Source organism: Staurois parvus, unplaced genomic scaffold (assembly GCF_062004578.1).
Source record: "Staurois parvus isolate SC_StPar_1 unplaced genomic scaffold, SC_StPar_1.0 ptg000541l, whole genome shotgun sequence".
NCBI classification, from domain to species: Eukaryota; Metazoa; Chordata; class Amphibia; order Anura; family Ranidae; genus Staurois; species Staurois parvus.
The window spans coordinates 328884-352300 of NW_028318337.1; the positions used below are offsets into that span (position 1 = coordinate 328884).

General features: G+C 41.2%; 1 protein-coding gene across 1 annotated transcript in view; it reads right to left on the bottom strand.

Annotated features, from left to right (window-relative positions):
- Positions 1–23417, bottom strand: part of APC2 (APC regulator of Wnt signaling pathway 2) — an 89929-nt gene that overhangs the window by 61018 nt on the left and 5494 nt on the right. The gene's annotated exons all lie outside the window — the stretch shown is intronic.

Genomic DNA, 23417 nt, shown 5'->3' on the forward strand with positions numbered 1-23417 from the left:
ATGTGCTCTGAACGTCATCTAAGTCACAACAATAGAAGAACACAGTCTGCTGAACATAATACTACACAAACATTAGATGTTGCCATGGTTTAATTGCACATAACATGTAAACATTCACAGTGCAGGGAGGAAAAAGTATGTGAGGCCCTAGCTTAATGACTTCTCCCAGAGCTAATTGGAGCCAGGAGTGAGCCAACCTTGACTCCAATCAGTGTGATGATATTGGATGTGTTGCTGACAGCTGTCCTGCCTTTAAAAAACACACACCTGTTTTGGGTTTACTGGTTTCAAGAAGCACTGTCTGATGTGAACCATGCCTCACAGAAAAGAGCTCTCAGAAGACCTACGATCAAGAATTGTTGACTTGCATGAAGCTGGAAAGGGTTACAAAAGTATCTCCAAAAGCCTTGATGTTCATGTGTCCACGCTAAGACAGATTGTCTACAAATGGAGAGAGTTTAGCACTGTTGCTACTCTCCCTAGGCATGGTCGTCCTGTAAAAATGACTGCAAGAGCACAGCTCAGAATGCTGCATGAGGTAAAGAAGAATCCCAGAGTGTCAGCTAAAGACCTACAGAAATCTCTGGCACATGCTAACATTTTTGTTGACACATCTACAATAAGGAAAACATTAAACAAGAATGGAGTACATGGGAGGACACCACGGAGGAAGCCATTGCTGTCCAAAAAGAAGATTGCAGCACGTTTGAAGTTGGCAAAAGAGCACCTGGATGTTCCACAGCACTACTGGCAAAATATACTGTGGACAGATGAAACCAAGATTGAGTTGTTTGGGAAGAACACACAACACTATGTGTGGAGAAAAAAAGGCACAGCACACCAACATCAAAACCTCATCCCCACTGTAAAACATGGCGGAGGGAGCATCATGGTTTGGGGCTGCTTTGCTGCCTCAGGGCCTGGACGGATTGTTGTCATTGATGGGAAAATGAATTCCAGAGTTTATCAAGACTTTTGCAGAAAATCGTACGACCATCTGTCCGCCAACTGAAGCTCCGCAGAGGATGGGTGATGCAACAGGACAATGACCCAAAGCATACAAGTAATTCAACAAAACAATGGCTGCAACAGCACAGAATATGCCTTCTGGAGTGGCCCAGTCAGAGTCCTGACCTCAACCCGATTGAAATGCTGTGGCATGACCTTAAGAGAGAAATTCAAACCAGACATCCCAAGACTATTGCTACACTGAAACAGTTTTGTGAAGAGGAGTGGTCCAAAATTACTCCAGATCATTGTGCAGGTCTGATCTGCAACTACAGGAAACGTTTGGTTGAGGTTATTGCTGCCAAAGGAGGGTCAACCAGTTATTAAGTCCAAAGGTTCACATACTTTTTCCTCCCTGCACTGTAAATGTTTACATGTTATGTGCAATTAAACCATGGCAACATCTAATGTTTGTGTAGTATTATGTTCAGCAGACTGTGTTCTTCTATTGTTGTGACTCAGATGACGTTCAGAGCACATTTTATGCCCAATTCATGCAAAACTCCACATAATCCCAAGGGGTTCACATACTTTTTCTTGCAACTGTATATCCAATGCAATATGGATATTGAAAGGCATAATGGGCAGCACAGTGGCAAAATGGTTAGCACTTCCACCTGGCAGTACTAGGGTTGTTGGTTCAAATCCCAACCACAGCACCACCTGCCTGGAGTTTGCATGTTCTCCCTGTGCCAGTGTGGGTTTCTTCCGGGTACTCCGGTTTCCTCCCACACTCTAAAGACATGTTGGTAGGTTAATTGACTCCTGTCTAAATTGGCCCTAGTATGTGTATGTATGAATGTGAGTTAGGGACCTTAGATTGTATGGCCCTTGAGGGTTAGGGATTAATGTGAATGTACAATATATATGTAAAGCGCTCTGTAAATTGACGGCGCTATATAAGTGCCTATAATAAATAAATAAATAATAAACAGTATCTCCCCTTTTGAAATCTTGTGCCCGTCTCTGTAAATATTTAACATATGCTATCACATATGTTAATTAGATAAATGGCTAAGAGATTTATGACTTTTTTTTTTTTACATAATTAAATTTTTTAGATTGATTAAATTTAACAGCATGGGCCTTAACAACTGCCTTGAAAATCAGTAACTACGCAGAGATGAATCGTCCCTACGACTGTCTGCGGCAGAGAACGTGTTAATCACTGCAGGCCGTAGCAGCCGGAGATGGAATTAATCATTTCTGTAGAGGTGTCTCTGTGATGTCACTGTCTGTGGATACAGAACTCCAGCCGACCCCATTTATGGAAATCGTGCACAATGTCAACCAATCCTGATGTGAAGGCAAGAAAAAAGTATCATGGCAACAACCAATCCTGATGCCCTGATCCAAGCTCCAGCAAGAGATCAGATGAGGAAAAACATTCCATGCCTTGTTACTAAGTGACATACTGTGAAAAGGACTGTAAGGAAAAAAACAGAGGGTTCGGGCTTAGAATTTCATAGAAAAGTTCACTATTCTGGCCAACGTAAAGAAAAAAAAAACGGGTGGTTACCAGGGACCAGTTTTTATACTACGTACTGATGAGCCTTATTGATATTATTGACAATCAGGGACCATCAACTAAACAATGCATAATTACATTGGGGGGGGGGGGTTATTAAAAATGGAGCAGACAGAATCTGGAGCAGCTGTACAGGGCAACTAATCAGTTTCTATCTTTTATCTTTTTATCTTTTTCAGCTTTTTTAAGCTTTGAAATTGAAAGAGAGAGGCCGATTGGTTACCATTCACAACTGCTCCAGTTTCCCAATCAGTTTTAAAAACAGTCTACCCTTTTTAAAATTTGTGTTATTTTACAATGCAGCATTGGGATTGCAATGCTTTTTTTATTAAGTGTTCTTGCATGGCAAGACCACTTACTGTTATCTCACATATATATTCTTATTATAACCAAATTTACCACCCCAACTCCTCCCACAGTTTTTACACTACATAGACAGTAATATACCGAAACGTGCAGATTGTTCCGGATTGGTGTGCTATTACTTTGTGGAACGTTTCGCCGAATGGTTCACGAAATATCGGCGTTTTTGTGGTGAAATTGGTCCTATAGGAAAGAATGGCGGAATGTTCAAAACTAGAGTGGGAGCTGACAAAAGCTAGAGTGGGAGCTGAAAAATCAGGACATGATTTCTAAACTGCCATCACTCCCTCATTTTCAAGCCCACCTACATGAATCTTATATCAAAACATTCAGCTATCCCTGCTGCTACTAAAAAATGTCCACGGCTAAGCCATAGTTCTGATAGTTTTCACAATATGACCATTTGTTTGCAACTCATGCCGCCCATTGACATTCATTGAAACTGCACTCTAGCCACCTCAAATTTGAAAGGCAATTTCTAAACTGCGGCTGTGCTTTCATTTTTAATATTTCAGAGACATACATCAAAATGTAGGTCTGGGTCTTGTGATTCTCACAATATAAAGCTCTTCGGTGTAGGATTTATAATTTTTAAACTACAACCGTTTGAAGATGGCAACCGCCAGTGAAGTGAGCAAGTTGGAGCAGTTTGTTTTTAACTGCTCTTCTCTGCCCTTGCTGTAGAATGAGTTGCCATAGGAACCCAGGTGTGTGAGCAGGCAGCAGAGTGACAAGCCACTTCACCCAGTTGCTCCACCCACTCCAGTTGTAGACTACTGGTGGAGGCAAGAACACTTCACACAATTTCCCCAGAAATTGTAGCTTTTCTAGTTATTATTATTATTATTATACAGGATTTATATAGCACCAACAGTTTGCTCAGCACTTTACAATATAAAGGGAGAAAATACAGCAACAATACATTTCAATACAAGAGGGTTAGGAGGGCCCTGCTCCTCGGAGCTTACAATCTAATTATTATATAACCAAAACCATGGAAGCTACACAAATATAAGACATTTCTTCCCCATGGTGAGTCATCTTAAAGCAGAACGAAATCCTTCTATCATTTTCAGTCAAGGAAGCTGCCACCTTAGCCCCTGTTTGATCTGCAATTGCCATGGTGCTGCACATGTGATCAGTTATGACACCAGCCATTTGATGGTTGGACAGGTTGGTTGACATCACAAAGCAAATGTTACAGTTAGCGTTTCTGGCACACCGGGAATGTAACTGCTTTGTGAAACCATTAACCACTTGCCCGCCTGAGGATTTACCTCCCTTCCTGACCAGGCCAACAACGCTGCACCCAAATGAAATTTACGTCCTTTTTCCCATGAATTGTGCTTTCTTTCAGTGGTATTTGATCACCTGTGCATTTTTTATTTTTTGCGCTATAAAAAAAAAGCCAGACAATTTTGAGAAATAAACAATATTTTTGACTTTTTGCTATTAACCTCCCTAACGGTATTCCCGAGTGTAGCTCGGGGTAAAATGTCTATACCAAAAGCGGTAACCCCGAGCTACACTCGGGCTTACCATGCGGCGCTGCATAGGGAGTCCCTGCAGCACTTACCTTGTCCTTGGCTCCCACGATGTGTCCCCTGCAGCGTCCCCGGCCATCTCCCCTGGCTGATGCCAGCATCTGCCTCCTGTGTTCCGGTCCCTGTGACGTCGGGACGTACGGGCGCCGCCGGCGGCGGGAAATTTGAAAATTAAAAAAAAATGTCATTTTTTTCAAAACAATTTTACATAGTAAAACATTGCTGTTTCAACCCATTTCACATACATTTTGTCCCTAGTGCTTTGTCCTGTCCCTGTCTGCATTTTGATTGTTCTTTCTGCCTGGAAACTTAGAAAAGTCCATGGCGTCCAAAAAGTGTCCCTTTAGGTCAAAAGCAGGTTTAGATCAGCTAGAGAACAGCGATAGTAAATCAGAACTACTTGCAGAATTGAGTGATAATGATTCGTGGAGAAATTCGTCATCAGACACTGAAAACTATTTTGCGACTTTGCTCAGCGATGTGCGAACTTGGCGCTATATTTCAAATTTCAGTGTTTTTGGTTTGATTATATTATTGAATTAAATGTATGATTTAGAATCTTGTTCAGACAGATTTCAGTGAGTTATTCCTAAAAATTACAGCCTACAATAAAAAAACTACATATTTCCATGCAAAATAATGGTACCACTTTCAGCACCAAAAATATGAAATAATCATACCGCTAGGGAGGTTAAACACGTCCAGTAAAAAAATTGCAAAAAATCAACTTTCATCATAAATTTAGGCCAGAATATATTCTGCTACATGTCTTTGCTCGAAAAAACCCATACGTGTAAATGATTTGGTTTACGTGAAAGTTATAGCGTTTACAAATGGCGGTATAAATACTGTAATGTTTTTTCTACTAGTAGTGACTTATAGCAGGACTGCAGGACTGTGGCGAACATTCTGACACTGGGGGGAACTGACTTGCTGTCAATGACATCCCAGTGACACCAATACAATGATCAGTGCCACATATCAGTGCCCATCTGAGCTGACTTTCAGTGTCACCCATCAGTACCAGTCAGTGCCACCTATCAATGCCAATCAGTGCCACCTATCAGTGCTGCCAATCAGTGCCACCTATTAGTGCCAGTCAGTGCCGCCTATCAGTGCCATGCATCAGTGCTGCCTTTCAGTGCCCATCAGTGATGCCTGTCAATGCCCATCAGTGCCACCTATCAGTGCTGCCAATCAGTGGCACCTATCAGTGCCAGTCAGAGCCGCCTATCAGTGCCAGTCAGCGCCGCCTATCAATGTGCATCAGTGCTGCCTATCAGTGCCAGTCAGTGCCACCTAACAGTGCCAGTCAGTGCTGCCTATCAGTGCCGCCTATCAGTGCCATATATCAGTGCCATGTATCAGTGCTGCCTTTCAGTGCCCATCAGTGATGCCTGTCAATGCCCATCAGTGCCACCTACCAGTGCCTCCTCATCAGTGCCCATCAGTGCCACCTATTTCATATGAGTACAGTGTTGCATGACCGCGCAATTGTCATTCAAAGTGTGACAGCGCTGAAAGCTGAAAATTGGCCTGGAGGGAAGTGGGTATAAGTGCCCTGTAGGCTAGGGGTTAAATGGTGTTGCCTCAGAAGGGGGGTAGTCTTATACGACGAGTATAGCCCAAAACCTATGTTTTAACTGGAGAATTAGGGGGTCGTCTTATACACCCAGTCGCCTTATACGCCGGAAAATACGGTACTGTTCTCCTGGTAATCGCCAAACCCAGAAACGTCCATCAGATTGCCAGACAGAGAAGCGTGATTCGTCACTCCAGAGAACACGTCTCCACTGCTCTAGAGTCCAGTGGCAACGTGCTTTACACCACTGCATCTGCCGCTTTGCATTGCACTAGGTGATGTAAGGCTTGGATGCAGCTGCTCGGCCATGGAAACCCATTCCATGAAACTCTCTATGCAATGTTGTTGTGCTAATCTGAAGGCCACATGAAGTTTGGAGGTCTTTAGCTATTGACTCTGCAGACAGTTGGCAACTTCTTTGCACTGTGTGCTTCAGCATGCGCTGACCCCGCTCTGTCATTTTACGTGGCCTACCACTTCGCGGCTGAATTGCTGTTGTTCCCAGTTGCTTCCACTTTGTTATAATACCACTAACAGTTGACCGTGGAATATTTAGTAGCAAGGGAATTTCACGGATGGACTTATTGCACAGGTGGCAACCTATCAAGGTTCCACGCTTGAATTCACTGAGTTCCTGAGAGTGACCCATTCTTTCAAAAATGTTTGTAGAAGCAGTCTGCATGTTTAGGTGCTTGATTTTATACACCTGTGGCCATGGAGGTGATTGGAACACCTGAATCCAATGATTTGGAGGGGCGTTCCAATACTTTTGGCAATATACTGTATATTTCCAAAAGTATATAATATAGTGTATAACTAAGTCACATATCAACATGGATGTCACTCCACTTCCTCAAACTCAATCTTTCTAAAACTGAGCTCGTACTATTCCCTCCAGCCCGTGCCCCCTCCCCTGACTTCTCCAACAAGATCAATAATACAACTATCAGTCCCTCCCCTCATGCCAGGGTACTAGGTGTAATCCTAGACTCCCATCTGTCCTTTCAGCCCCAAATCCAATCACTGTCCAAATCTTGTAGACTTCACCTCCTCAACATCTCCAAGATACGCCCGTTCCTAACCTCGGAAACCACTAAGCAACTTATTCACTCCCTTGTTATCTCTCGCCTTGACTATTGTAACTCCCTTCTCATTGGCCTACCTCATCGCAGGCTACCCCCTCTTCAGTCTATCATGAATGCTGCTGCCAGACTCATCCACCTTACTAACCGTTCTGTATCTGCCATCCCTCTCTGCCAATCCCTCCACTGGCTTCCCATTGCACAACGGATAAAATTCAAAACATTAATAACATATAAAGCCATTTATAACTCTGCCCCAAATTACATCACCAGTCTTGTCTCCAAATATCACCCAAACCATCCTCTCCCATGACCTCCTGCTCTCTAGCTCCCTTGTCTCCTCCCATGCTCGTCTCCACGACTTCTCCAGAGCCTCCCCCATCCTCTGGAACTCTCTACTCCAATATATCAGACTATCGCCTACTCTGTCAACTTTTAGGCGATCCCTGAAAACCTATCTCTTCAGGGAAGCCTATCCTGCCTTCAGCTAATAACAAAATCTTCGATTCCTCCTACCAGTCCATCCCCCACAGTTATTATCTTTTGTACCACCAGCACCTCCCTCTTAGATTGTAAGCTCCAAGGAGCAGGGCCCTTCTAACCCTTTTGTATTGAACTGTATTGTTGCTGTATTGTCGCCATTTATATTGTAAAGCGCTGAGCAAACTGTTGGCACTATATAAATCCTGTATTATAATAATAATAAGAAAAATATATGTAGGGCTGAAACAACTAATCAACATAATCAATTATATTCCATAATAAAAATAGTTATCAACTATTCATTATCAATTAGTTGGCCTGCATACAGAATGCAATATTTCTTCACATATCAGGAAATACAGCAGCACACATACAGCTCAGTACACCAGTCATACATGTCAGTATACACAGTGCAGCACATATACAGCTCAGTACACCGTTCACACATGTCAGTATACACAGTGCAGCACACATACATCTCAGTACACCGTTCACACATGTCAGTATACACAGTGCAGCACACATACAGCTCAGTACACCGTTCACACATGTCAGTATACACAGTGCAGCACACATACAGCTCAGTACACCGTTCACACATGTCAGTATACACAGTGCAGCACACATACAGCTCAGTACACCGGTCACACATGTCAGTATACACAGTGCAGCACACATACAGCTCAGTACACCATTCATACATGTCAGTATACACAATGCAGCACACATACAGCTCAGTACATCATTCATACATGTCAGTATACACAATGCAGCACACACACAGTTCAGTATACCTCCATACATGTCAGTAAGTGCCTCAGAACTGAATTTGTGAAGAGCAATGACTCATGGGACATGTAGTCCTGGGTAGGAGAAGGAACGGATTTAAAGTGATTGTAAGGGCTCATGTACACTGCAGCTGATAAACTCATGTTTAGGAGCTGTTCAGCTTTTTTTTCAGCAGCCCCTGAACTCACCCTAATGTTTTCCTATGTGTCCATGTACACATTGTCATTTACAGTCGTTTACAGGCAGTTGAGTTTACAGTTGTTTTTTTTGAATGCAGAAAACGTGCGTTCAGCAGTAGATTTTATCAGCGTTTCAAACGCAAAATGCTTGTAAATGCGTTTAAACATGGCTAACCGTGTTTATAAGCGTTTCCATTTAGAAGCGTTTTTGACAGGTCCATATCCAGGGGACAATTCACTAAGTGATATCCTACATCTGAGTATGTGGTAGGATACTGCATAGCATTTTTTTAAAAAAACCCATTTGAATCCACTAAAAAAGGCTAATAAAATAACATATACATGCTGAATTTTAGTAGTGAAAAGCATGCATCATGTTTCAGCTGTCAGAGGGATTCCCACTGACAGCTGAATGTAAGGAAGAATTATCGGCAATTAAAAAATAATTTAAAAAAAAGGCGTGGGGTCCCCCCTCCCATCCATAGCAAGCCCTTCAGGTCTGGTATGGATTTTAAGGAGAAGCGCCACGCCAAAAAAAATGGCGTTGGGTTCCCCCCCAAAATCCATACCAGACCCTTATCCGAGCATGCAGCCCGGCAGGTCAGGAAAGGGGGGGTGAGCGAGCGCCCCCCCCCCCCGAACCATACCAGGCCACATGCCCTCAACATGGGGGAGGTGCTTTGGGGTAGGGGGGCTCCCCCCCAAAGCACCTTGTCCCCATGTTGATGGGGACAAGGGCCTCTTCCCCACAACCCTGGCCGGTGGTTGTGGGGATCTGCGAGCAAGGGGCTTATCGGAATCTGGAAGCCCCAGATCAAGGCCCCCCCTTGTGAATGAGTATGGGGTACATGGTACCGCTGCCCATTCACAAAAAAAAAGCTGTAGTGTGGAAAAAAGACAGGATTCATTCTTTGACAAGTCCTGTAATAAAAGAATGTCCCCGAAGTAGATCCAATGTCAATCATGATGTCATGATGTCTGCCGCCACCGCCGCTGCTCCGCGGAAAAAAAAAAAAAGGCTCCGTCACAGCGTGACAGCTGAAACATAATGCATGTTTTCACTATTAAAATACCGCATGACTTGATAAAATAACTCATGTGGTATTTTAGTAGCCTTTTTTACTGAATTTACTTTTTTTCAGTGCATTCTGGGCATTTGGGAGGGTCTCCTGAGGTTATCTTTTAAAAAACTTCTAAATGCAAACATGCATAAACACGGCTAAACGCAGTATGCAAACCCAGCAAAACTGACGTTTTTTAACCTACGTTTTTCCATCATTCAGAAGAGTTTTCCAAACGCCCCGTGTACATGATCCCTAAGGCAGAAATTTTTATATCTTGATATAGGGGCACTCTATGCTTGCTATAGGGGCACTCTGAAGGCAGAAGGAGCCAGAAGCGCTGGTGGGGGACCCAATTTAGACCTCTACTGTGCGCCTTGCACGGCAATCATGAATTTAAATCAGGTGATGAGAAGATAACATATCTCCTCCTCCCCACCTTGTGAATGAGCCCTTAGTTGCAGTCGGCAATGGCACCCTTAGAGCTCATTCGCACTTAAAGTTGGGGGGGGGGGCAATTCTGTAAAATCCTGCGGTTAAGTGCGTGGTTGCACCACCCCCAATTCCTAATCCCTTTAGCTACAGAATCTAAAAGTGTACACATGCCACAGCAGTAATTAAACCCCCTGTTGCTTTTGGTGGGTGCTACCACGTGCCATTGATGACCCATTCAAGTAAATTGGGCCAGGCTGCCATCTCCCAGCAATGGTATGGAGTTTTGGTGCGCTTTTAGAAAGTGCGCCAAACACACAGGCCATAATAAAAGTCTATGGCTAAGTTCATTAAACCCAGGAGCACAGGAAAGCAGCAGGTACACTGCACTACACCCACGGCAGGGGCGGACTGACCATTTAGAAACTCGGGCACTGCTCGAGGGCCCAGGGTCAGTAGGGGGCCCCATGAGATGCCCCTGGTACCTTTTCATAGGCTTTTTTGAGTTTGGGCAAGGACACAGGGGCCCCATGATCCCCTATTGCCCGGGGGCCCCATGAGTTGTCAGCCCGCCCCTGACTCACGGTGTGGGTAAATTGCAGCACATTGGTGTGAAAGCAGCCTTATACTATTATGCCCAGTGTATTGCTTCACACTGACCTGACAATCTCTTCTTTCCTGCTGCTGGCACCACTCTGGAGACCGCTAGCCGGAATAAGCGGTGCAGTACAGTTGGTATCGCTCCGCATGGGAGTGGAGCCAGAACTACAGAGGAGGAATTGGATATACGGCTCCTGCTCCCTACTACAGCTCCAACTTTACAAGTAGTCCCTCTGCATTGCACTCTGCTTGATTCTCTGGGATGGCGGGCCAGCAAGCCCAAATCATGATATAACAGACATCTGACTGCGATCTACTGGTAGATCACAATCTGCTGGTTGCTGGCCCCCGCTTTAAGGGCTGTGTGCAGGGAAGATCAGCAACTGAACCCAGAGAAGCTGGAGGCTGATAGACTGGAGTCTATATGAAGCATTACAATTACATATAAAGTAAAAGTTTACCAGTATTGTGTGTTATAATTAAAAGGATCATATCCATGCAAAAAGGTCTTAGCCTTTAGTACTACTTTACTATAAAAAGATGTACTGTATATTCCCCTCTCCTTCATATAGCTTCATGTCTGACTGCCAGTTAAAATACCCAGTATATCCTACTTTTAGGTTTATGTATATATATATATATATATATACATACTGTGTATATATATATATATATATATATATATATATATATTTATATACTGTGTATATAGATATATATATATATTTATAAAATATAAGTTGATATACTCTCACCGGCCACTTTATTAGGTACACCTGTTCAATTGCTTGGCAACACAAATTGCTAATCAGCCAATCACCTGGCAGAAACTCAATTTCGTCCACTCAACTGCCACGCACTGGATATCTTCTCTTTTGCGGACCATTTTCTGTAAACCCTAGAGATGGTTGTGTGTGAAAATCCCAGTAGATTAGCAGTTTTTGAAATACTCAGACCAGCTCGTCTGGCGCGAACAACCATGACCTGTACAAAGTCACTTAAATCCCCTTTCTTCCCCATTCTGATGCTCAGTTTCAACTTCAGCAGGTTATCTTCACCATGTCTACATGCCTAAATGCATTGAGTCCCTGCCATGTGATTGGCTGACTAGCAATTTGTGTTACTAAGCAATTGAACAGGTGTACCTAATAAAATCGCTGGTGAGTGTATATTTATTTGTTACATAACTAATTAACCTTAATTAATTATACACCACATTTCTTTAAGTTTTTATCCGATCAATCAACACAATAAGCCAACTGATATATATAGCCAACTGAAGCTATATATAAACTGTATATATATATATATATATATATATATATATATATATATATATTATGTGTGTGTGTGTGTTTTTTACAAAGTATGTTCAGAATGTATTTTTACAAGGCTCTTAAGAATACAGAGAAGTAAGATGCCGTACATAACCAGTCATCATTGAAATCCTAAAATGACTGCCAATGTCTTTGTGGCCCTGCAGCTCTGCTGATGCGTGAGGTAAAATCAGTCATGCAGGAGGAACATCTAAAAAGCCAACACAAGTGCTTGCTGACTGACCATCTGGGGCACATGCAGAAATTAATGAGTTCCTCAAATTAGCTGTTTATACAAGAAATCCACTGAGACTCACATCTGTATAATCAGAGTGCTGGGGGGTGTAGACTGTAACATACAATTATGTAAATGAAACAAATACAAGTAAAAATCATGGAATGTGTGCTATGACTATAAGTACATTATATAAAACATTGTCTGTCCAATGATGCAGGGGGCAATCATTACAGTGAAAGGTGAGGTCTCCTTTTCCAGCATTATCAGCCTTCTAAAGACATATTGTTAGTAAGTAAGTATTTCTGCACACAGCCCCTGTGAGTTGTCCCCTAGCTGCACAGAAAAGATGTCTTCAAAGGCCGCACAACAACAAGGCCATTATATCAACCACAGAACCATCACAGTGACGCCACCTCCCCTGTTTAACAGGCAGCATCCATTCTGCTTAGCTGGACTTTCCCTCCCAGGCCCCAGCTTGACAGATAAATATTAATATGGTTACAGTAGAATCAATCACAGCTCATCCAGAAACTAGGAGAAATGGAAGAGATGGACAGAAGAAATTCCAAAGTTTCAGCACTATGGACAGAGCAGAAGATGATCAAATATACTCAAGAAGAATAAAATTAACACTTATTACAATATGTGCTAAGATATGTGCTGTGACATCATCTATCTGTAGTCATTGTCCTCATCTGTCCCTCTTTCTTTCTTTTTCTTTCTTTCTTTCCCTCCTTCCTTCTTTCCCTCTTTCTTTCCCTCCTCCCTTCTTTCCCTCTTTCTTTCCCTCCTCCCTTCTTTCCCTCTTTCTTTCCCTCCTCCCTTCTTTCCCTCTTTCTTTCCCTCCTTCCTTCTTTCTTTCCCTTCTTTCTCTCCCTCCTTCTTTCTTTCCCTTCTTCTTTTTTCTCTCATTCTTCTTACCCTCCTTCTTTTTTCCCTTCTTCTTATTTCCCTCCTTTTTTCCCCCTCCTTCCTTCCCTCTTTCCCTCCTTCCTTCTCTCCCTCCTTCCCTCTCTCCCTCCTTCCTTCTTTTCCTCCTTTTTTCCCTCCTTTCTTCTTTCCCTCCTTCCCTCTTTTCCTCCTTCCCTCTTTCCTTCTTTTCCTCCTTCCTTCTTTCCCTCCTTCCCTCTTTCCCTCCTTCCCTCTCTCCCTCCTTCCTTCTTTTCCTCCTTCTTTCCCTCCTTCCCTCTTCCACTCCTTCCTTCTTTTCCTCATTTTTCCCTCCTTCCTTCTTTTCCTCCTTCTTTCCCTCATTCCTTCTTTTCCTCCTTCTTTCCCTCCTTCCCTCTCTCCCTCCTTCCCTCTCTCCCTTCTTCCTTCTTTCCCTCCTTCCCTCCTTCCTTCTTTTCCTCCTTCTTTCCCTCCTTCCTTTTCTCCCTCCTTCCTTCTTTTCCTCCTTTCCCTCCTTCCTGCTTTTCCTCCTTCCCTCTTTTCCTCCTTTTTTCCCTCCTTCCTTCTTTTCCTCCTTCTTTCCCTCCTTCCTTCTTTTCCTCCCTTTCTCCCTCCTTCCTTCTTTTCCTCCTTCTTTTCCTCCTTCCTTCTTTTCCTCCTTCCCTCTTTTCCTCCTTGTTTCCCTCCTTCCTTCTTTCCCTCCTTCTTTCCCTCCTTCCCTCTTTCCCTCCTTCCTTCTTTTCCTCCCTCCTTCCTTCTTTTCCTCCTTCTTTCCCTCCTTTCCTCCTTCCTTCTTTTCTTCCTTATTTCCCTCCTTTCTTCTTTTCCTCCTTATTTCCCTCCCTACTTCTTTTCCTCCTTATTTCCCTCCCTACTTCTTTTCCTCCTTCTTTCCCTCCTTACTTCTTTTCCTCCTTCTTTCCCTCCTTCCCTCCTTCCATCTTTTCCTCCTTCTTCCCCTCCTTACCTCTTTCCCTCCTTCCTTCTTTCTTTACCTTCTTCCGTTCTTTCTTTCTTTCTTTCTGATCTATTTATTACCTTTTTTTTCCTTTTATGCCATGGGGTTGATTTACTAAAACTGGAGAGTGTAAAATCTGCAGAAACCAACCAGCTTCCAGTTTTTTGTTTTTTTCTTTTGTCAAAGCTAATTGAACAAGCTGAGGTTAGAAGCTGATTGCCTACCATGTACAGCTGCACCAGATTTTGCACTCTCCAGTTTTAGTAAATCAATCCTCATATCTCATCTATAAATCAATCTATCTAATCTGTCTGATCTATTAATTGATTTATCTTTCTTTTTTTCTGATCTATTATGTTTCTTTTTGTCTCTACTCTTCTTTTTCTCTGATCTTTTTTCTTTCTTATTCTTTCTTTCTTTTTATCTATATTCATTTCTTTCTATTTATCTGATATATCTATCTGTCTCATATTTAATATCTGGCCTGCTAGAAACCTAACAAGCATAATTCATTTGCAAATAAATAGCTTATCTACTCAGCATAGGGACAATATTAATATTATTTCTAAAGCTGCTAACAAATATTATTCCTTTTTTTTCCAAAAATAAGGCATGTAAAAAATTACATGTAAGCCAGTGATGTAATCTCAGTATGAGAATAATGGTGTAAGACATAGATGGGTGTTAAACAAAGACCTGGTTTTATGAACTACACCCAAAGGGGATAATAACAAATAGCATTCTGGGGAAGTCAAAGGGTCAGAGGGGAGGGGTGTAGAACTGTCACTGGAAAGTCTTTGGAATGCAATAATCATTGCCGGGAGGAGCAGAGCCACAATCACGCTTAACACATTCCAAGCTAAATATATTGATTTTTAAGTTTAATCTTTTGGGATTCAACTGGACAGCTGAATAGAAATCACCCTTACATCAGTACATCTATCATTAAATTCTAGAATTTATTCTGTGACAGAAATTGCATCCACAGCATGGCATGCTCAGTTACTAAACATTACTGTATCACCAGTGCCAAACAAAACACTGTAAAACAACAAGGCATCGAAATCAAAGGCACTTACTGTCCATTAAAGTCTATTAAGAATCCACTAGTGCGCCTTTCCCTTTATGGCACACATTAACGTGTTCCTGATGAACAGCATAGTACTGGTGGATCACTTTGCATTCACAGAAAGAAATTACCCATAAATTAGAAAATAAGTAATTAACAGCTGTGACACTTCATATAAAAGAATTAACAAATATAACCATGGTAGCATTGCATATTTTATGTACATCATTTAATGCATACATTATAGTTTATATTGTAAAGCGCTGAGCAAACTGTTGGTGCTATATAAATCCTGTATAATAATAATTATATGAGCTATGAAAAACAAAATAAAATGCTGCACCCCTGCATAGAAATATACATATGAAATACAATTATATGATAATAAATATGTAGACATGTGGTTTAAATAAAATATTTTTTACATATGATACAATGAAGCTATCGTTACAATTCATACCTTATGTATAACAGGGCATTTGTCATTATTTCCAAAAATGGTAATATAGTTTTGTCCAAAGGTTAAAGGATAAGCTCACTTCATACAAAAATATAATAAATTAACATCTTTTTGCAGGTAAAAAAAATGTGCATTAAATTATTTTTTACACTGCAGTCTATCCCTTGTGATGTAAAGCCATTTTTTTCACTTGGTTATCAGGCAGATAGCACAATTGGTATCCCTGGGTAGCTACGCACACTTCTCCACCCTATCTATGGAGGCATATCTGTCACCCAAGCTGGATTTCAAAGACATCTGCCTTTGTACATTTTAATTACTGTACATGGTAGTTGATGTGATTAGTAGTAAAAAACATAACATTGTTCTTGCTGTCTTTTCAGCTAAGGCCCTTTCACACAGGGTGAACTCCAATTAGATCAGCAGAGACTCTGTGCAGAGCGGGCAGATGACACATCCATGTCCGCTCAAATTATGCAGAGCGGACACGGACAGCGCCTAGTTTGCTCTATGGGCGGCCAGGCGTAAACAGACTCTGCTAACCGTTTACAGCCAACTGCCCTTAAATCTGATCTGCCTAGATGGAGAATGGATCCCTTTTTTTTGTGGACCGGATTGGATTGGATGTAGGCAAGTGTAAATGGGCACAAGTAGGCAGTGAAAAACTGACAGGTGGGCCTGATCGGACCATTGGTGTGAAAGCTCAATAAGTATTTTTTTGTACTTGCTGAAAATGACCTGAAAAAAAAAACTTTTGCAGCCACCACATCCAAGCACTGGTAAGCTGTTTTACATATCAGGGCTTTTTTTTTTCAAAGACTAGGTGCAAAAACTCCCCCCTTCTGAGTTTCCACTCCCTATGCACCTCTGAGCACTGTTCCTTGGTTCCACCTCCTACCCACCTCTGAGCACCATCCCTTGGTTCGAACCTCCTACCCACCTCCCAATATAGGTCCTTTTAGGGAATACAAAGCCAAGTATCATTTTGGAATTTGAAATGATCACAAGAAAATCAGTAAAAAAGTTCCCCTGCAGCCAGAATCAATAGCCCCCCCCCCAACAACAACAGATTACCCCAGCAACAATAGATCCCCACAATCCATACCACCCCAGCAACTATAGACCCCCTGCAGCAACAACAAATCTCCCATCAGCAAGCAACAATAGACACCACCGCTCAACTGAAGATCCCTTCCAGCAATAGTTTACCTCCCAGCAACAATAGTTCCCTCTCCAGCAACAATAGACCACCATGCTAAAATAGATCCCCTCAAGTGACAATAGATCCCCCAGCATCCAGCATCAGTAGACCCTCTAGCACACACCAACACCCCTTGCCAATAAATACATTCAGTGCTGGAGGTGCCGGAACTGCATTTCCCCACGTACCCACTGAAAAAAAGCCCTGTAACATATTTGTTTTTTGGTTTAGGGATGCTTTAAGAGGATTTTTTTCATACAACAATCACAGGACTAAAGGTTCCTATAACCCAGTAGATTTCAAATGCTCAAGCTAAACGTTGGGATTATACAAAATGTGTTTCTAGTTAAACATGGTGTCCACAATCCAGTTCAAATGACTAGACTACAATGGGAACAACAAAAATTAGGCATATTACGACTTTATACACCAAGGCCTAATAATTGTAATGTGCATTGTGCTCAGTGTTAGTTTCATAGTGGAGAATGGCCTGATCTTTTGCACTGCTCTATAGTACCCCTGATATCAATAGGCAAGCATCAAGGGGAGACCAGTGGTGCATCTAGCTGTCTATAGTCAACCTAGGCTTTCCAGTAAGAATGACATTAATAACATTGTTTGGGAACTGACTTGTAGATACTAATTTGTAGTATCTGGTAAATACCAAAATTGCACCTCTACACCTCCAAACTCATCATCACATGTTAGACGCGACAATGATTTTCGAGTCACACATTAATGCACCTTCAATGTTGTAATAATTTTATTATTGTCCTTATATTATATTTTGCCCATCCTCTGAACAATAAGGACATCTACTTATCTTATTCTGTTTAATAAGTATGATATAACAAAGGACATGGAGAAGACTAAGGATGGATCATTCTTATTTTTGTAAGATGATGTTATTGGATGGAACTTTATCCAGATGTGGTTGCACTGTACGAATCAATACACTGATGTAAGCCAAATGACATAGATACGTTTTATTGTTATACTAAGGATAAAAACGGGAAAGGTTATCTGATAAAAGAAAACTTTATCTGGTTTGCATTTTTTTCACAAAAGGATATAGTTTCAAAATGGATAGGATGTTGAGGTCACAAAATAAAATCTATGAACACTGTTTTTATGTACGGTTGGCATGCAGTCCAAGACCTGGCACCCTGACATGGGTTGTGTCTATGCCCACCATTTTATTAATGTGTATCTAAAGTAAACATTTTTTGACATAGCAGTGATGGGTTAGAACCCCTGTCAGTTTTCAAATGTTGTCTGTGTCTTCTCTAGGTGAGAATTACTCTATGCATTTTGTTTGTGACCACTGTTACTGAGACAGAAACTGAGAGAAAATCCAAAATCTGAGTTGCCAACAGAACAGGAAAAGAGGAGAGATCTTCCAATAGGAACACTTGTACAGGAGACAACTGTCTGACGGGGATATACCTATCTTAAGAGGTTTCCTCTTATGTCCTGTGTCTACAGAATAACAAGTGAAGGAAGATGTTCTAAATAGAACAAAGATAGCAAAAACCTGACATGCATTTTAACCATTCCCTGCTCTATCCAAAAAAGGGAAAAAACATTTTGGCTTAAGAAATACTTCAAAGTGGAATTTTAAGCTATACATAATCAATCTTAATAATGCTCCCTTCCCCTCCTAATATCTATACTGGCTAACCAGTGTAAGAAAGATACATATACATACAATTACCTTCTTCTAGGCTGCACTGCTCCAGTCGTGTGATCTGGCTCCCCTGTGTCAGCCAGCAGCAGCTGCAGGGGAGAGGAGGGAGCGTTGACGGACGGGCCATAGAAGCCTATGGGTGACGCCATCACTCTCAGGCACTACTAGCCATGGTCGAGTGCTCTCTTACCTCCTATGCAGCTGCCATTGGCTAACACAGGGGGGATGCAAAAAAGGGAAAAATATACATCTTTCTTAAAAAAGATTTTTTTTTTTTAATAGTTGCGTTTATGTACAGACAAACAGAGGTACATAAAACCAAATCAAGCAGTCAGTATACAACAAGGTATACAGCATACACAAATAACCTAAAACAGAAGAATCCTACAATTAGCATCCTGGTAAAATTCTGTGTTTTACCCAAGACATGAACCGCGAAAGCTAGTCAAACAAGAACTTAGTGTGACCCAAACACCGGTGCCCAGCTGGGGAAGGTGTGGGGGGGGGAGAAGAGGAAGACAAGGGGAATAAGGTGGGGGGGAGGGGAAGGAAGGGGAGGAGCTTGGGGGAAAGGAGGAGGAAGGAGAAGGCAGAGGGCATGGAATGAGATTAGGAGGTACAGATAGCAACACAGTGTTGGGGTGCTACAAAAATCTTCAGATAAATAACTGTAGACACCACGACTGTGAGACCCAGTGCTTCCACCCACCCAGCCCAGATTTGATCAAATTTTGCTGCACTGTTGCGGCTTATGTAGGTAAGTTTATAGAAAGGAAGATCACCATTAATTGCTGCTTTCCAACCAAAGACTGTGGGTGCGGTCAGCAACTTGCATCTCAACAATATGTCTCGTCTAGTGTAATAAGCAGAGAAGAAGACAAACATCTTACTATGTTTAGGTGCCTCCACAAGATCATAAATTTTGCTTACACAAGTTAGTCCACATAGGTGTTAGGAGAGGGGAGGGAGTATTTTTTAGATTAGTTATAGCCTGGAACTCCACTCTTACACATGCATACTCCCCTGTGCATTTTTAATGTCCCCTAAGCACAAGTCCAAACAAGCCCCAAGGGCCGATTCACACCATAGAAGTCCAGATGAGTTACGGATGCATAGTTACATAGTTAGTCTGGCTGAAAAAAGACAAAAGTCCATCCAGTTCAACCATTAAAAAAAAAAAAAACTCTTGAGGGAGTCTATTCCACATTTTCACAGCTCTCACTGTGAAGAAACCTTTCCATGTTTGGAGATTGCATTTATTTTCCCCAAGATGTAAAGAGTGCCCCCTTGTCCTCTGTGATGACCTCAGGGTGAATAACTCTAGTTCACTATATGAACCACTGATGTATTTATACATGTTGCTCATTTCCCCACTTAATCTCCTCTTCACCAAAGAGAATAAATTCAGTTCCTCTAATCTTTCCTCATAGCTGATCTCTCCATGCCTTGTATCAGTTTGGTTGCCCTTCTCTTTACTTTCTCCAGTTCCCCAATGTTCTTTTTTTGAATTGGTGCCCAAAATTGAACTGCATATTCCAGATGAGGTATTACTAATGATTTGTACCGGGGTAGAGTGATATCTCTCTCTCTCTGGAGTCTATACCTCTTTTAATACAAGAGAGGATTTTGCTCGCTTTAGAAACCGCAGCTTGGCATTGCATGCCATTATTAAGCTTGTGATCTACCAGAACTCCCAAATCCTTCTCCACTATTGATTCCCCCAGTTGTACTCCCCCTAGTATGTATGATGCATGCATATTCTTGATGCGTTTCTGTATGCGCGTGTTTGATGCGTTTTTGGTACGTTCCTGTGCATTTTTTATACAATTTTGACCCGTTCCGGTGTGTTTTTGATGCATTCCAGTTCTTTTTTTCCCTCTCTTTTTCTTCAATTTAAATAGGTACAAGTGCGTTTTTGGTGTGTTTTGGTGCATTCTGGTGCTTTCTGGTGCATTTTTGATGTGTTGTACTGCATTCCATTATAGTTCTGTGCAGGAAAAATGCAGCATCTTCTACTTTTTTTTGTGAAACCGGAACGCACTGGAACTACAAGCACTGATGTGAACTATGACATTGATAACCATATAACCTACTTCTGTGCATTTTGGATGCAGAACAAAAGCAACTGAATCACATGTAGTGTGAATCAGTAAGAATTAGCAAGTGCCATTACATTTTTGGCTGTGAAAAGTATATAATATATGTGCTTAAAGTTATTAGTGCTGAAAATTTGCATGCAGGCAGATGAGCAGACAAAATTCCTGTGTCAAACCACCAAGACAGTTTTTAGAACACAAACATGAATTCCAAATCACAATAAGCTGTTTTTTTTTACACACAAAAAGATTTTGTAAATTGTATTTGGGATTATGTGGCCATTTTAGGAACTTAGGAATGAACACGAACGTATAAAAGTCACTATAACTAACAGAATCAGTATTATGAATAAACAGTGGTCACAGAAAAAAGTACACTCTAGTAAATATTATGACAGTGTATATTATTAGCACTGATCACTGTATTAGTGTCATCGGAGATGCCAGTGTCAGTCAGTCCCCCCCTCCCCCAGTGTCAGTTAGTGTCAGATTGCCCGCCACACTATCACAGTCACTGATCTCTGCCATTACTAGTACAAAAATAAATAAATAAATACAAATTATAGTATTTATACCATAGTTTGTAGATGCTGTAACTTTCACGCAAAGCAATCAATATACACTTATTGTGAGGTTTTTTCTACCAAACATGTAGCAGAATACATTTTGGCCTAAATATATCAAGAAATATGATTTTTTAAAAATATTTATTGGATACGTTTCATAGCAGAAAGTAAAAAATATTGTGTATCGCAAAAAATAAAAAGCCCAATGGTGATCAAATACGACCAAAAGAAAGCTCTATTTGTGTGAAAAAAATTATATAGATTTAATTTGGGTACAGCGTTGTATGGCAATTACCAGTTAAGCGCAAAGCTAAATAGCAAAAAATGGCCTGGTCATGAAGGAGGTAAAGCGAAATAAAAACGAGAAGCGCACAAACCTTGCGCATTACCTCAGTAAACAGAAATTTATTAAAAAGAAAGGTACTCACAAACAGCGAATAAAATCAGGCATGTAAGTCCTCACAGGGACTTCAGAGATAGAGGGCCAGCGCGAGTCCCATCGTGGGGGTAAGAGCTCTGATGAAGAAGGTCTGGCCTTCGAAACGCGTCAGCTGAACTGAGTGCTTACCCCCACGATGGGACTCGCGCTGGCCCTCTATCTCTGAAGTCCCTGTGAGGACTTACATGCCTGATTTTATTCGCTGTTTGTGAGTACCTTTCTTTTTAATAAATTTCTGTTTACTGAGGTAATGCACAAGGTTTGTGCGCTTCTCGTTTTTATTTCGCTTTGCAGTGTTGGTCGGGTTTCCCCAGCCTTGTTTGGAGCTGCACAACCTTTGAAGCACTGGTGGCCGCTGTTTTTTTAGTTCTGGTTCCATCTATTTGCCACCTGCCTGGGTCCTAGAGCGCAGAAGAATTCATGTTTGGTCATGAAGGAGGTAAAACCTTTCAAAGTTCAAGTGGTTAAACCTAGCACTTTAACAAACTAAATGGCACTCAGGATTTACATGTACTTTAGAAGTATCGCCATTCATTTAGAAAAGAGTTGGATATTTTAACTGAATATACTACATAGTCATTCATTAAATATGTTCTATTGTATTCTGAGTGGGCATCACTGAAGATGTATGAATCAGCTCCAGCACACAATCTGGGAGAGTGTAGAATTCAAAGTCTTATATGCAGCTAAAGGAAGTTCTTTCTCCATATATGCATTTTCCCAAGTTCCTTTAATAGGTTTGCTAATAAGAGACTTCAATAGATGATATACAACATATGAGATTATCAAAAACAATTGCCCAGAGTGAACTTTTCTTTTAAACTCTTATAGTAAGTCAACACTAATGTAAAATGAAGCCTCTCTACAGCAACAAACTCTGGTTTGTAGAGATGCATTCATCTCTGTATTCAGAGGTAGAACAGTGGGTTAACTACCAACGGTTTCTACCTTTGTCATTTTTGCTACAATGGAAGAATCAGGAGCATCTCTGCTGTGCCACAGAGATTGCCACAAGATGCCCATTGTAACCAAAATTAAACGTTCAATTTAAGAAGAAATTCGGATGTTTTAGGCTAATCTGGCTGAAATAAATGCATTGTTGTGTGAAAGCCAATGTCGTTTAAGCGAGTTATAGAGCATGTACAAGCAAGCTAAGGATATACAAGGAGGACATTTTCAAAAATAATTTTCAATGAAATTTTTGCTGTTCCGGTTTCAGGAGGAGACACATTATTATAGCAGTCCAATAGAGATAGCTGGTGGAGATCCATTATATGGGCAAATTATGAATGGATACTTATGGCTTGTATACAAATGCAGATTTTTTGCCATATTCCCTCAGTATCCTCTACTTTCTAATATGGGGGTGCTAGTGTGAGTGTTCCTCTTCCCTGGTTGTCTCTTGGACTCACTTGCTGATACAGGTTAAAATTGAAGCACCTCAGTGTCTCCTGAGAAAGCTACAATGTAAAATGCATAGAGATGTGAACTCACCCAAGCACAGAACAATCATTAATAATTTTGTAACATGGATTTGTAGTTATACGTACATGATGAAAATGTCATTTCTTTTAGTTTCAGATTTATTTATTAAAGTAATCATTTTGTTATATTCATTAAGTTAGAATACTTCGTTTTTGGAATTCATTTCATATATATTTGATATATCCAGATTAGTTTTGTATATTCGTATCTATTTATGTGTATTCGGATTAGTTTTGTATATTCAGACTCATTTTTTGTATGGTAATATTGTTATTTTTGGAGATTACTTATACACTTAGAGTCATCCCTGCTAGTCCAACCCACAAAGAGAAATGGAATGAGCTGAAAGGATAATATCGA